Below are 14,063 nucleotides of genomic sequence, written 5' to 3' on the forward strand. Positions count from 1 at the left end.
AGAGCCTTCTTCTAGCATGGGGCCCAGCACACACATCGCCTTCCTCTTGTGATAACTAAGCAGAGAACCCGAGAACCTCCCCACTTCCGGCTGGAGCTCAGCAGGCGATGTACACAGCATCTGTATGTCTTCTAAGACATCACCTAATGCTTTTTTTTTTTTTTTTTTGAGACAAGGTCTTTGCTTTGTCATCCAGTCTGGAGTGCGGCGGCACAATGTCAGCTTACCGCAGCCTCAAACTCCCGGGTTCAAGCAATCCTCCTGCCTCAGCCCCCCAAGTAGCTGGGACTGCAGGCATGTGCCACCATGCCTGGCTCATTTTTGTATTATTTGTAGAGACCAAGTTTTGCCATGTTGCCCAGTCTGGTCTCAAAGTCCTGGGCTCAGGTGACCTGCCTGCCTTGGCCTCCCAAAGTGGTACGATTACAGGCGTGAGCCACTGGGCCTGGCCTGAAAGTTGAGCATTATTTTGAACATCCTCTCCATATTTACATTGAGGTCATAGTCTTCTTATAACACGGACTCCATGGAAAATAAAATTCTTACCTGATTTGCTTCTTATTTCTCCACATTCAATCATTTTCATTTTGTTTTGAAATTTGGTCTGCAGGCTCACTTAGAGTAGATTTTACTTCTCTCTTTATCCATCTCTTTATGATTATGCTTTCCTGTCTACAAAGTCTCCATTGCCTCCATCTGGCCTTCCGTAACTCCCAGTCCGGAACCACATCTTACATTGTGGTTTGGGAATGTGCTTTGGAGCGCTATTGGGATGTCATTGACCCATAACATTAAGCCAGTGGGAATCTTGGCTCAGCTCCTTGTCATGGGAATCTCCTATGTCCTCCTTACTCCCAGACACATTTTTTTTTAAACTTTTATTTTAAGTTCAGGGGTTCAAGTGTAGGTTTGTTACACAGGCAGACATGTGTCATGGAGGTTTGTTTTAGAGATTATCTCATCACCCAGGTATTAAGCCTAATACCCATTAGTTCTTTTTTCTGATCCTCTCCCTCCTCCCACCTTTCACCCTCCAAACGTCTCCAATATGTGTTATCCCCTCAATGTGTCCATGTGATCTCATCATTTAGCTCCCACTTATAAGTGAGAACGTATGATATTTGGTTTTCTGTTCCTATGTTACTTTGGTAAGTGTAATGGCCTCCAACTCCATCCATGTCCCTGCAAAGGACATAATCTTGTGGTTTTTTTATGGCTGCATAGTATTTTATGGTGTATATGTATCCATTTTTTTAATTCAGTCTATCACTGATGGGCATTTCCATTGATTCCGTGTCTTTGCTATCGTGAATAGTGCTGCAATGAACATATGCATGCATGTATCTTTATAGTAGAGCAATTTCTATTCCTTTGGGTATATCCTGAGTAATGGGATTGTTGGATTGAATGTTATTAATATTTCTGTCTTTAGGTCTTTGAGAAATTGCCACACTGTCATCCACATGGCTGAACTAATTTACACCCCTAGCAACACTTAAAAGGATTCTCTTTTCTTCACAACCTTGCCAGCATCTGTTGTTTTTTGACTTTTTAGTAATAGCCATTCTTGTCTGGTGTTAGATGGTATCACATTGTGGCTTTGATTTGCATTTCTTTAATGATGAGTGATGCTGAGCATTTTTCATATGATTGTTGGCCACATGTATGTCTTCTTTTGAAAAGTGTGTCTTCATGTCCTTTGCCCACTTTTTAATGGGATTGTTTGTTTCTTTTTCTTGTGAATGTGTTTAAGTTTCTTATGGATGCTGGATATTAAACCTGTGTGGGATACATAGTTTGCAGAAATTTTCTCCTATTCTGTAGGTTGTCTGTTTACTCTGTTTCTTTTGCTGTGCAGAAGCTCTTTAGTTTAATCAGCTCCTATTTGTCAATTTTTGCTTCTGCTGCAATTGCTTTTGGTGTCTTCATCATGAAATGTTTGCCTGTGCCTGTGTCCTGAATGGTATTGCCTAGGTTGCCTTTTAGGGTTTTAATAGTTTTGGGTTTTACATTTAAGTCTTTCATCCATCTTCAGTTAACTTTTGTAGATGGGGTAACGAAGGGGTCCAGTTTCAATCCTCTGCATATGGCTATTCAGTTATCCCAGCACCATTATTGAATAGGGAATCCTTTCCCCTTGCTTCTTGTTGTGAGGTTTGTTGAAGATCAGATAGTTGTAGGTGTGTGGTCTTATTTCTGAGTTCTCTATTCCGTTGGTGTATGCCCAGACACATTTTTAAGAACCATGGGTAAAGGTGCACTTGCCAGTCATTTTGGTTTTTAGGTTCCTTTTAAGATGAAGAAAAACTTCTCCCAGCATCTGACATTAAGGCATGGGCGTGGAAGGGAAAGCCCAGGGGTTCACATCGTGAGGCTGACGTGCTTCCCCACTCAGTGGCCGTCCAGTTCCAGCTCCATGGGTCTTTTGTTGAATCTTCTATATTGCTCATGAGAAGGCAGGAGGCATGACTATAGAGTAAAGCTGTGTCTTATTGGAATCTCTGCTAATACTTTACCTGCTAATGCCGAGTGCTTCAAGCAGAGGTATTGGTCAAGAGGTGGACTCCTGTTGCCATCTCAGCTAGAAGTCCTGGTTATTTCATCCTTTGCACTTCAATGTTCTCTTCTCCAAAGCAGAGAGCATAGTGTCTTCCCTTCCTATTTTGGAGGTTTATCAAGAGAACAAAATGAGATAAAGTATCTGAACATGCTTTGAAAACTGTCACATTTAATAAAAATATGAAGATGGAGCATTTGAAGTCCTAAGCAATAATTTGCATCTATCTTCAAATACTTAAAATGTTGTCAGTTGGAAGGAGACTTAGCGCTTTCAATGCCTTTTACCTCAGCATATTCAACTTGGAAACTGAGGAAACCAGGCAGTAAACGCAAGTTTAATGACAATCCAAGGTCACAATCTATAGGATTTGTGTTCTCTTTGATGCTTGTCAAAAGGCAATATTTTGAGGGATGTCTCATGTTTCATGTAGTATAGGTTTTTGATACAAATCTATGAGAAGTTCCTTGAACATTCTGAGTCTATTCAGAAAGTTGGGAAGTACTTTCAGATCCTATTCAATGGAGAATAACATGAAAGAACATGTTTACTTCTCATGTGGCTTTGCAGCTGGAGAGAGAGAAAAAAATAAAATAACTCTCAGGATATATGTTGGATACAAATAGTCTTGTTTCCAGAGAGCCAAGTGGCGGGATTTCGTTAAAAGAGACCAGATGTTTCTAGGCAGTGGATGAATTTATTGTTTCATGTTTCATTCAAATCATGCAGAACCTTGAATATGCAATGTTACCAGATGGACCTGACCAGTATTCTTTATGCTGAAAACCCTTCACATGAGCTGAAGCCCATGTCTCAGAAAAACACTTTGTGGAAATGCAGATCAGCCCAACCAGGAGAGCCCAGGGAACTGAAATTGGGCAGGTCCCATTGGGAGGAACAGGTGTTTCTTTCTATAAATGGTCAGGGAGGGGGACGCACAGTGCCCCAGGCTGGGTACACAGTGCAGAGAACAGGGTCACGTGTGGAAGATGACAAGGACAGCAACAGGACTGGGAGATTCTGCAAAGTGGGAAGACAAAGTACATGGTGGGGACAGAGAAGAGCTAGGACAAGGATTCTAGGGATAAGTGACTGGCAGCCGTACGCGATGCGCCATCGAAGGCACAGGGGTGCGTGGTTCTAGTTAGGTCCATCTAGAAGCAGGGGCATGGATTGTGCAAATGCGTCGGGTCTCAGGGGCAGACGCATGCGCTAGAAGGACAGGAGCAATGCAGGGCGTGGGAAAGCAGAATACGGGAACAAATCAGTTACTTTTTCGGGGGGATTCTACCTATTCCGAGGGCGATGCAGTATTCTTTACATGATTGAAACTTGACAATGATTTATAAAATAAACACTATCATCCTTACTATCAAGGTGAAGAAAATGGAAGTAAAGATTAATTGCAAAATTAACTATGTATCCACACATCCTGGAACAACATCCGAGACACAGTTGGTCTTGGGCAAATGCCAATGTGCTACTCTTATACCCTCTAGAAACTCTGATTTCTGAACTCTCAATCCACTTAGGCTGCTGGGCAGAAAAATATCAATGAGGAGAGCTCCGTTCGCTTTATTCATCTCTGCTTGAAGATTAACGTGTTTTAACCTGAACACGTCTCTCTCTCTTGGACCTTTATTACTAACAAAAGTAAGGAGCATACCTATATTCTGAATTTCCCCAATTCTTTCTTAGGGATGCATTTTCAGTATTTTGAGTTACTTTAGATGCCAGTTTGCTTTTTTTGATATTCTATTAATTTGATAATATTTTGTCATATTTAGGCAACACTGATTCACCATGTGCAATGTTCATGTTTATACTGCCTTCCATGTAACTAGTACACTGATGCCACTTATTTTAGTTTCATTTTTGTTATAGCATCACCTTCCATCCAGGGACCAATTTCTATGTTAGTTAAGATACTGGCTGAGCTATTGTCATAAAGAAATCCAAAAATACTGTGGCTTAAGTAAGGCAGTTTACTCTCTGTGCATGAAAAGTTCACAGCTGAGTGAGTGGCCCAGGGCTGTAGGTCAGTCTCCCTGAGATTTTCTGCGTACAAGTTTTCTTCCAAAATTGCCTAGATTACCTTAAGGAGGTTGGTTTCTTCTCTAGTGTTATTGATATATAGTTGTATAGTTGTCTTTTTTTTTTTTAAAGCCAATTACTTGTATTTCAAGGGTTTTTTGTTTTGTTTTGTTTTGTTTTGTTTTGTTTTTTGCGGAGTTTTGCTCTCATTGTCGCCCAGGTTGGAGTGCAATGGCATGATCTCCGCTCACCGCAACTTCCGCCTCCTGGGTTCAAGCGATTCTCCTGCTTCAGCCTCCCAAGTAGCTGGGATTACAGGCACGCGCCACGATGCCCGGCTGATTTTGTATTTTTAGTAGAGACGGAGTTTCTCCATGTTGGTCAGGCTGGTCTTGAACTCCTGACCTCAGGTGATCTGCCCACCTCGACTTCCCAAAGTGCTGGGATTACAGACGTGAGCCACCTCGCCCGGCCTTCAAGGTTGTTTTCAATTCATTCCACAGTAAACCACAAAGAATGACAAAGTCACATCTACTGACTGTCCTGTAAGCTGTGCACTATCAGAGGGGACTCTTGCCTGACGCAGTTGACACAGCTCATATTTATGCAGCATGTGATGGTATTTTATATGTGTGTTATAAAATTACATATATGCCCATTATAAATACACCCATGCATTTTATACACACACACAGACACACAAAAACATACACACAGCATCTGAAATGTTAACTGATCTTACATGTTAACTTGTTACTCTGATCCCATTACCTGTATTTTATGAATTCTCACAACCTTTATAATGGGGCATGAGGGATCCTATTTATTTTGAAATTGGTTTTGAAAGTTGAAGTAGATCATAGTGTCTAATGGTATAAAAAAGTCGGAGTAAAAATAGAAAGTCTCGTCGGGCGGCCTGGTCTGGGTAAGCTTCCTGCTTGAATCAGAATTCAAAAAAGTCCTTCAATGAGGGGAAGGAAGGGCTTGGTATTTGGGATGTGGGAGGATACTAATGTATATGTACACACACACGTGCGCACACGCACAAGCACCGGGGAAAACAATGAAGAGGAGAAATAGAATGAGAACCTAACAGGCTTGCAGTGAGAAGCTCAGTTGGAGAGGAAATGGGGGGAGGAGTAAGAATAAGGTTATTTTTTCTTTCACGTTGGGTTGGAAGCTGTTTAAAGGTTTGCTTTCTACATTGGTGCTTTTATGGGAGAATTGGACTTTGCACTGCTGTGAGAACTTTGTAGCACCGTAGGAAAGATAAGCGCCTGCCTCTTCCGGGAAGCGTTTGAACTGCTGGAGACCGTAGAAGGACCACCTTGCAAAGGAAAGGGATTAATTAATGGCTCAAGAAGTCAGGCGGGTTTCTTTTTTTTTTTACCTCGAGGCAGGCTACTGTCTGGAAAGAACCTGCAACTGTAGCTCATCTGGATTCCAAGCTCTGCAGAATGGATTCTGTGATCCTTAGGCATCTAATGGCTTTCCCTTAGTTTCTTCATCTGTCAAGAGACCTTAAAAACAATTTTCCAGCCTGTTCTACAGGGCAACCTTGAAGAATAAAAAAGAAAACATGTTTAAAAGTGTCTGGAAAGTTGTTGAAATAAACCCGTAAACCCTTCTCTGCATGTTTTTCTCTGTATTTGGAGAGCTACCCATTTCATCTGTGTCTTTGTAGCAAGTATGAATAGAACAGTGGCATAAACAGAGGAGGTGCTCAAGTCAATGCTTACTGAGAGAAAATGAAAGGAAGCATCAGAGAACCTTTCAGGAGTTTCAGCGTTCCTTTCCAGAGGCATGGGTGAGAGCACTGCCCTTACTCCTCAAAGAAACGCCTATGACAGAAAGCATTTGCAGGAGAAATGCTTTGGAAGTCCCACCTTAGGAGGCACTGTTACAACTTCAATTTCATTATACCTCAGAATTTGTGATTTCTGAGGACACCTACTCTTGGTTTTCAAATCCGATTTAAAATAGGTGGCTCTTGCATTTAATCACGGCAAAGCTTAAGAAAAAATACATCCTATTATTTTAATAGGTGGAGACACCTACGTTAAAACATGCAAATATCTGCAGGATGAATACCTGAAGAAAGAATATGGTCTTGAAAAGTTAGGAATCTTGTGAGGATACTACAGAAAATGCACTTTTTAAAAATTACTACATGAGAAAGCCTTTTGTCTTTCTTATTTCCACTCACATGTTTCTTCTGCTGAGAGGTGACACATTACATTGCACCGACAGTTTTGGGGTCTTAATTCCATCCAAAATTTCCCACGTTTGGGAAGTAATACATAACTTATCTTTAAAATCCCATAGGTAGTTTCTACAAATCTGTGTGAGTACCATCCTCTTCGTAAAAACACATTTCAGACAAAGGGAACTCTGTGTATGTATTATTCATTAATTTACTGTCTTCGTTGGGTGACAAGTAAAAGGATGGCCTAATTATCTTCATGTGCCCTGTGTACAGTGAGCAGGGCCTCCCACAATGTAGTCACGGAAGTTAGAAAAAATGTTTCTGCTCTGGGATCGTTTCTACAACTTGGGCTCCCTACAGAAGGGCAGGATGACCTTTGGGGTTCGTGCTTGGAAATGTTAGATAAGGCTCCTAAAAGCAGTTTTCTGAATGAACTCCAATTCCATGGAGTCTAAATCCATGCCGTGGTTTTCTGGCACCCCGGCCCCCTGGGAGAGAGGGGCTTTGTCCCAAGGAAGACAAAGCCTGGTGCCTTCTCCCAGAGAAGACTCTAGGCAAAGAGTTCAGCAGCTCCTGTTGTTTCTCCTGGGTCTGGACAAGGGACATTCTGTACCTGTGGCTGACAGGCAGGAAAAGGGTCATCTTTCCAGCGCAGCGCGGAGGCCGTGGGAGGACGTGTAAAGTGCACTTAAAAATATAATCATTAGAGGCCTGTAATAGGTGTCCCCTTTTGGAGAAAACTTCAATGCTTTGATGGCCGTTCGAGGGGAGAAAAGTGTGGGCTTTAGAGCTTCTCCGCTTCTCACAAACACAGGTTCCCTCCCAACAGCCGGAACGGGGTCTTTTGTAAACAAGATGTTTTACTTTCGTTGTTGGAACTGCAATGTCTTTGCTTTGAGACACGTGCTCTTTCCTTACTAAACTCCATCGCAGAAATGCTGGAGATTCAAGGGATGGGGTTTTCCTGTCTCTCTCTCTCTCTCTCTCTCTGGTTTGTTTTTGTGTTTCAATTTTAACTTGATCTGAATAGCTATTCCACAACAGGATGCGGTAAACATTATTTGAAATTTTATTAACTACTCCATACATTGTTATTCATAAAGTAGTCTCTCATACTTTTTCACCCTAAGTTAAATAATTTGTTATTTGGCTCTTATGCGTTAATAAGGTGTGCTGCTGTCAGAGACAGGCAGAAGCTCCGGACTCCAGCCTCAAACCCTCTCCCTCACACTCTGCCTTTTCATGGAGTTTAGAAAATTATTTGCAGAGCCTTCAAAGGCATTCATAATGCTCAGTATATAAGATACTTACAGATGTTAGAAACAGAATGACATAACCATACAATCGGGAGAGTTCCTGCTTCACATCTTCTCAGTCTTAATGCTTTCATTTGTGATCGCCAAAGTGTTCACAACGTTCAGCAAAACAAGTATTGACACAATCTGCATATCAATGGAGTTTTTCTTAATATTGGAGCAATAAAGTTATTAAAATGCTCAGTTACAATGCATAATCTCCAGTCCCGTTTCACAGACACGTTTTTAGCCTCTCCAGGGTGTGAGGTTAAGCTCCGGGGCATCTGGGGGCTGCTGCTTCAGCGAGGAGTACCTGGAGAGTTTCCACTCTGCCCTCACTGCTATAAACAACTTCAAAAATTCTGGTTCAGACTCAGTTAACGAGCGGGAGTCAAATAAGAAAAGAGTAACTTACCTCCATTATCTTTCTTTGAATGGTTTTTCCTTACAGCGCAATCAAATCCACATGGGATGACAGTTCTCTGTCACAGAGGGCATTTATAAAAATATGACCGAGACATAAAAGAAAATCTTAAAAGTGATTAAACAACTGGCAATTAGTACTAAAAGAAAAGCATTTTAGGCATGCATACAATTCTTCACAGGAGTACTTGGATTACTTCAGCTTATAATTAAAGGAAGGTTCATTTACAAAAAAACTTTGAAGTATATGGTGTTCTTTATTTGTTTAGACAGCAAGTATTTTTTAAGCACTTCTATTAAGACACGGCTACTTTTTCTTTTTTGTGAATCTTTGTGTCCACCCACTGAACTGTAGGCTGCAATAATAACCACTGAGCATTTAAGCACTTCAAGGGAATGTCAACTTCACTGGGTTCAACACTCTGATTTCATTAAGAGGAAACTGAGGCTCTGAGAATTAAGTGGCTTTTAAGGTTTACAGTGTAAATCATTGGCAACACCAGTGTGTTTTTCATGATGTTTCTTTTTATTAATCACTAACTTGTCTTAATCAATACTATTTCTATTGTATACCTTTTTCCCTTGGGATTTCGTTCAATAGAAAGCTTTGGAGTTGACAGATGGGAACCCCTGGATTCTAGAATTATCAACCAGTAAGATGGTGGATGGTTAGATTTTAGAAAGGGAGTTTATTGTTCTTGTTGTTTTTGTTTGTTTGTTTGTTGTTTTTAAGAGCCTCCTTGACATTCTAGATAAGCACATTTTAACTAGTGTTCAGGAGACAACACTCGCTAATTTTGTATTCAGCCCTAAGAAATGGCAATGGTGAGATTTCTTACATGGTGATAGAAGCTGTGTATGTGTGTGTGTGTGTGTGTGTGTGCGCGTGCAGGTGTGTGGGTATGTGTGTGGTGTGTCTGTGTGTGAGCCTCCATGAAGGTGTATGGACATGTGTATATGACACTGTGGCTGCCCTTTCTAGAAGAAAGTCGAGGCAACTACTTTCTCCCAGGGATCATCAACTCCTGTCTGGAGTGGCTTAGAAAGTCCACATCCAGCAGAAGGCTGGGCGAGCCCTTTCTACCCTGGGCTGGGATGGACTAACTAGAGACATGGCCCTGTGTGTCTCTGTGATGTGCATACACTTTTGAGGGAGGCCGCATGCACAGTGAATTTGATCTACCTTGTTCCCAAATATTGTTCTTTCTTTTTAAATTTTGTTTTTATTACAAACAATAGAGATGGGGTCTCATTATGTTGATCAGGCTGGTTTTGAACTCCTGGCCTCAAGTGATCCTCCTGCCCCAGACTCCCACAGTGCAGGGATTACAGGCATGAGCCACCTCGCTCAGGTGTTTACAAATATTGAAGGGCTATAATTTAGAAAGCTAACCTTGCACAGTCTGCAGCTCTGGGTACAAGGTATAGAGAGGTGAATTTTGGTTTAACATAAGGAAAAGTTTTTCAAAATTTAGAATTTTATTAAAAAAAAGTGAACTTCTTTGTGAATTCATGAATTGGCCATCACTAAGGTTTTAAGAGGCAAATAAAGCCTTTGCATTGGAGATGTTTTAGAAGAGTGCTCTGCCTTGGGTGGGGGCTCTGCCTGATGACCTTGCCACAGCTGCTTCCTGGGTCCCTGTCCCAACACAGCAAAACAGGCCCCACGCCCAGCCCACACAGCATGCACTTGCGGGGTCAAGGAGAAGGAGAAAGGCCGCTGCAGCCTGCTTACCGTCAAAGTTGGCTATCCAGCAAGCAGAGAGGTCCCGCTCATCAACATTCCTCCCAGCTCCAGGGTGACAGGCTCAGTGGCAGTGGATCAAAAGGGGCCTGCCTGGCACATGCAGATGGGCTCCAAGCATGGTCCCGTGGACAGAATGAAAATTGGAAGGATTCCAAATATATGTTCTTCAGGCTACCATGTGAGCCCACATTTGAATTCCCAGAGTCTTAAAATTCTTCCTACTGAGCTTGGCACTGTGTCACAGTAATCATAACCCCCACAGCAGTCATTCTAATGAATACCATATTTACTATCGCCATAACTGTTCCATCGTCTAGATCCCAGGTCTGAACCATGCTGACAGTGTAGGAGCTGTGGGCACCCATTGCCCAGTGGCCCTTTGGTTAGTGATCCACAAGACCAGTATGTACTAAGAGAGGACCTTGTGCTCCTCTCACTATTTCACATCGTGTTATTTTATAGTCTATTTATATTACATACTACGATAATATAGTATTTTACTTTTATTTATATTACTTATATTATGCTATTATATTACACATGGTCATGTCTTACCATGTTATAATATTATTATATTATATTATTTTAACACCCGAAGAATGGGGAAATGGCATAAGAAAAATCTACACAGTCACTCTGTTGGAGCTCTTCAGGGTGAAATAATCGAAGGAAGGTAGCCAGGCCCTTTCACACCAGAGCATCTGCACACCCACCCATTGGCCGGGAATGACGGATGACCTGCCTCCCACTGGCCTTGTGAAGGACTGTGGGGCCTGCGATGGGCTGGAGATGGATGGAGACTCAGAGGAACTTTATCTCTAAGGGTCCAGCCAGTAAGACCTGTGGTGTTGCTTGGAGACCACAGTACTGATCTCGGTTTAAGCTTGCCTGCTTCACATTTTCACCAGTGACAGATGACAGGTTCTGGGAGGGCCACTGACCTCTATTAAATTGTTTGTTTCAGAACCAGAAGGCCTAAACACTTATACATTCATTTCACAATCTCTTTACATTTTCTTTCTGTGCCTCCTTTGCCTTCTCCTTCTTCCCCATGTCTCCTTTCCCTTCTCGTCTGCCCACTCCCGCTGGTGGTCCTTCCTTTCTCTGCCCTCCTGGTCCTCCCAGGACATCCCCGAGGAACCTGCCTCAGTCCCTGCACTTCTCGGAATGCTGCTGTGTCCACCTCTCCAGCGGCTTGAGAGAACCAACTTTCAGCAGAACCTTCATGTCTCATTCTGAGAAGGCAAATGCCTTCTGGCATGATTTCTTTGATTCTCATGATTCTCACTGTGTAACATTTTGTGAAGCACGGCGTGTGTCTCCCTAATTAATGTAACCCGAGTGTCACCAGCACAGGACCCCAGTCAGACGGTCTCTACTATGTCATATGTGCAAGCTGGTCACGTGTTGAGAGAGAGAGATTTGAATTCCGCAGAATGAGAGAAAGAAAAAAACAGAAAAGGAAAAGGAAAGAAGGAAGGAAGGAAGAAAGGAGGGAGGGAGGGAGGGAGGAAAGGAAGGAAGGAAGGAGGAAGAATAAGGAGGAAAGAAAGAAAGAAAGGAAGGAAGGAAGGAAGGAAGGAAGGAAGGAAGGAAGGAGATAGAGATTTGAATTTCACAGCCTTAGCTAGTTGTTCCTATGCTTTTCACACAAAGAAGAAAGAAAAAGAGAGACAGAGAAATAGAAAAGGAAAGGAAAGGAAAAGAGAACTTTAGTAATACATTTTTAGTTCAATCTTAATCTGAGGTCTTTTGTGAAGGGCAAAAAAAAAAAAAAAAAAAAAAAAAAAAAAAAAAAAGCCCTATCAGGCTTAGTAAGCAGAATGATCTCTTTACAAACTCTTTGCTGGGCTGGTATGGAGGCCTACATATTTTCTTGTGAGACAATGGCAGATTTTATGCAGCCTGGGATCCAGTGACTGTGATGTGTTTTACCTTAACTTTAACGAAGACTTTAGTCCTTCTGCATTGGAAAGTATGAGAGGACTTTCAAGCACTTCACAAATATGTCCTTCTTGTGATGCCTTCCCATTCAGAAAGTTTCAGAAAAAGCATCTTCCCTAAACACTGTGCGCGCAAGGTAAAGACAGGTGGAGCAGGTGCAACCCCAGAGGGAAGAATGCGGATCGGAATTTTTTTTAGCAGAAGGGTTTGCAGATCACATAGAGACAGGGAAACATCACCAAGGACAGGGCATGTATCACAGGTTGCTCAGAAGTCTCCAGAAGGCCTGTGAGGGAAAAGGAAAAGTTAAATAGCGCACCAATCACCGTACCAACTGAAGAAGGGCAAGTGTGCTTAATGCGTGTACTGCGCGATTCTGATTCCTGCCCCAGGACGGGGGCAGTGGACGCCCACAGCTCCCTCGTCAAAGCCTCCCCAGGGCTTCAAGAGTCTCCTACACTGAGAGCCTGGACTGAGCACTGCAGAGTCTTTAATGTGGGCCTCTTTTGTTTTTGCTCTTTTCCTTCCCACCTTCATTATATTCCTTCCTGAAATGCTCCTAATATTTTGAAATAATCCAGATATTTAATTTCCTCAAAAGTATTTTTTAGTGATGTCTTCCATTACGTCTCTGAGCTCTTAATTTAAAAATGCTGTCAAACACCTATTCCTTGAACACTACCACATTCTCATATGTTCATATTAACAAAAAGATACTTTATCAAAGAATATAATAAAATTACAGATTTAAAGAAAATCGTCAGCATCCTATTCAATTGAATCCGGCTTGCTGTATCCCACATTCATTTTTTAAAGGAAATATTCCATTGCATTTTAGATATATAACTTTTTTGAGAATATGGGATGTATACTCTAATAGCAAAGTGCATGCTTCCCTTAGCACAAACTCCTGGTTGCACTCTTTACTTGTCCTCTTAAAGTAAGATAAAACCTGTCCAAAGCTTAGCAGAGTCAAAGCAAACTAACTTGGAAACACATTTCACGGTAAGTGGCAGACAGGCTCTTTCCCTCTCTCAAATCCTAGCCCCGGGGTTTCTTAGAATTCAGTTGATTGTTTCTTTGGGGAGGAGGAACCCTCTACATTCCTCCTGAAGCTTTTGGACTCTCCCTTTTAATCCTTTCTCAGGTGGCTCAAGTCACAAAGACGCCCTCTGCCTAAGAGCAGGCTCCCTCTTGCCCCAGCGAGATGCCTCCTGACAGTGCCTGACGGCTGCAGGTGCTGGGGCTGAAGTGACTTTCAAATTTCACAAGGCCCTTTGGGTTCCTACTGCTCTGCTGGCACCTTCTGTACCTAGCTCTTGTGTCTAGAAAAGGCCATCTTTGTGAGCAAAAGGCCCTATCATTTCCGTGAGTTTCTTTAAATGGCCACGTGTAGCTGCTCTTCTCTCAGTGCCAAGGCCACGGCACATTCTCTTCTTCTCTGTCCTAGAGGAGGCGGATTCTGCAGCATCCTTCACAGAGATAAATGAAAAAATGCGGGTTATAGATTCTCAAAGGAACTTTTTTTAAAAAGAAAATACAATCAGGATAGATCCAGCAGGGAACCCACGTGTTATCGTTTCAGGGGTGCAAACACTTCCTCCACGCTCTATCTTACTGTGTGACCTCAGGGAATGCCTCACATCCTGTCTGGGCCTTGGTGTTTTCACCTACAGACTAGGCCAGGTAAGGGAGAAATTCCTACACCATTTTGTAGTCTGCAAATGGAATGGGTCTGTAAAAATATCACACAGCCCCCTTTCCTGGAGGATGACGACGAAGAGCTGAATTCTATCATGCCCTCAGCGGAATGTGATGCAGCGTCTCTGAACCAAAGAGCCGGTGCAGGGGTGCCTC

This window comes from Mandrillus leucophaeus, unplaced genomic scaffold, assembly GCF_000951045.1.
Source record: "Mandrillus leucophaeus isolate KB7577 unplaced genomic scaffold, Mleu.le_1.0 Scaffold583, whole genome shotgun sequence".
NCBI classification, from domain to species: Eukaryota; Metazoa; Chordata; class Mammalia; order Primates; family Cercopithecidae; genus Mandrillus; species Mandrillus leucophaeus.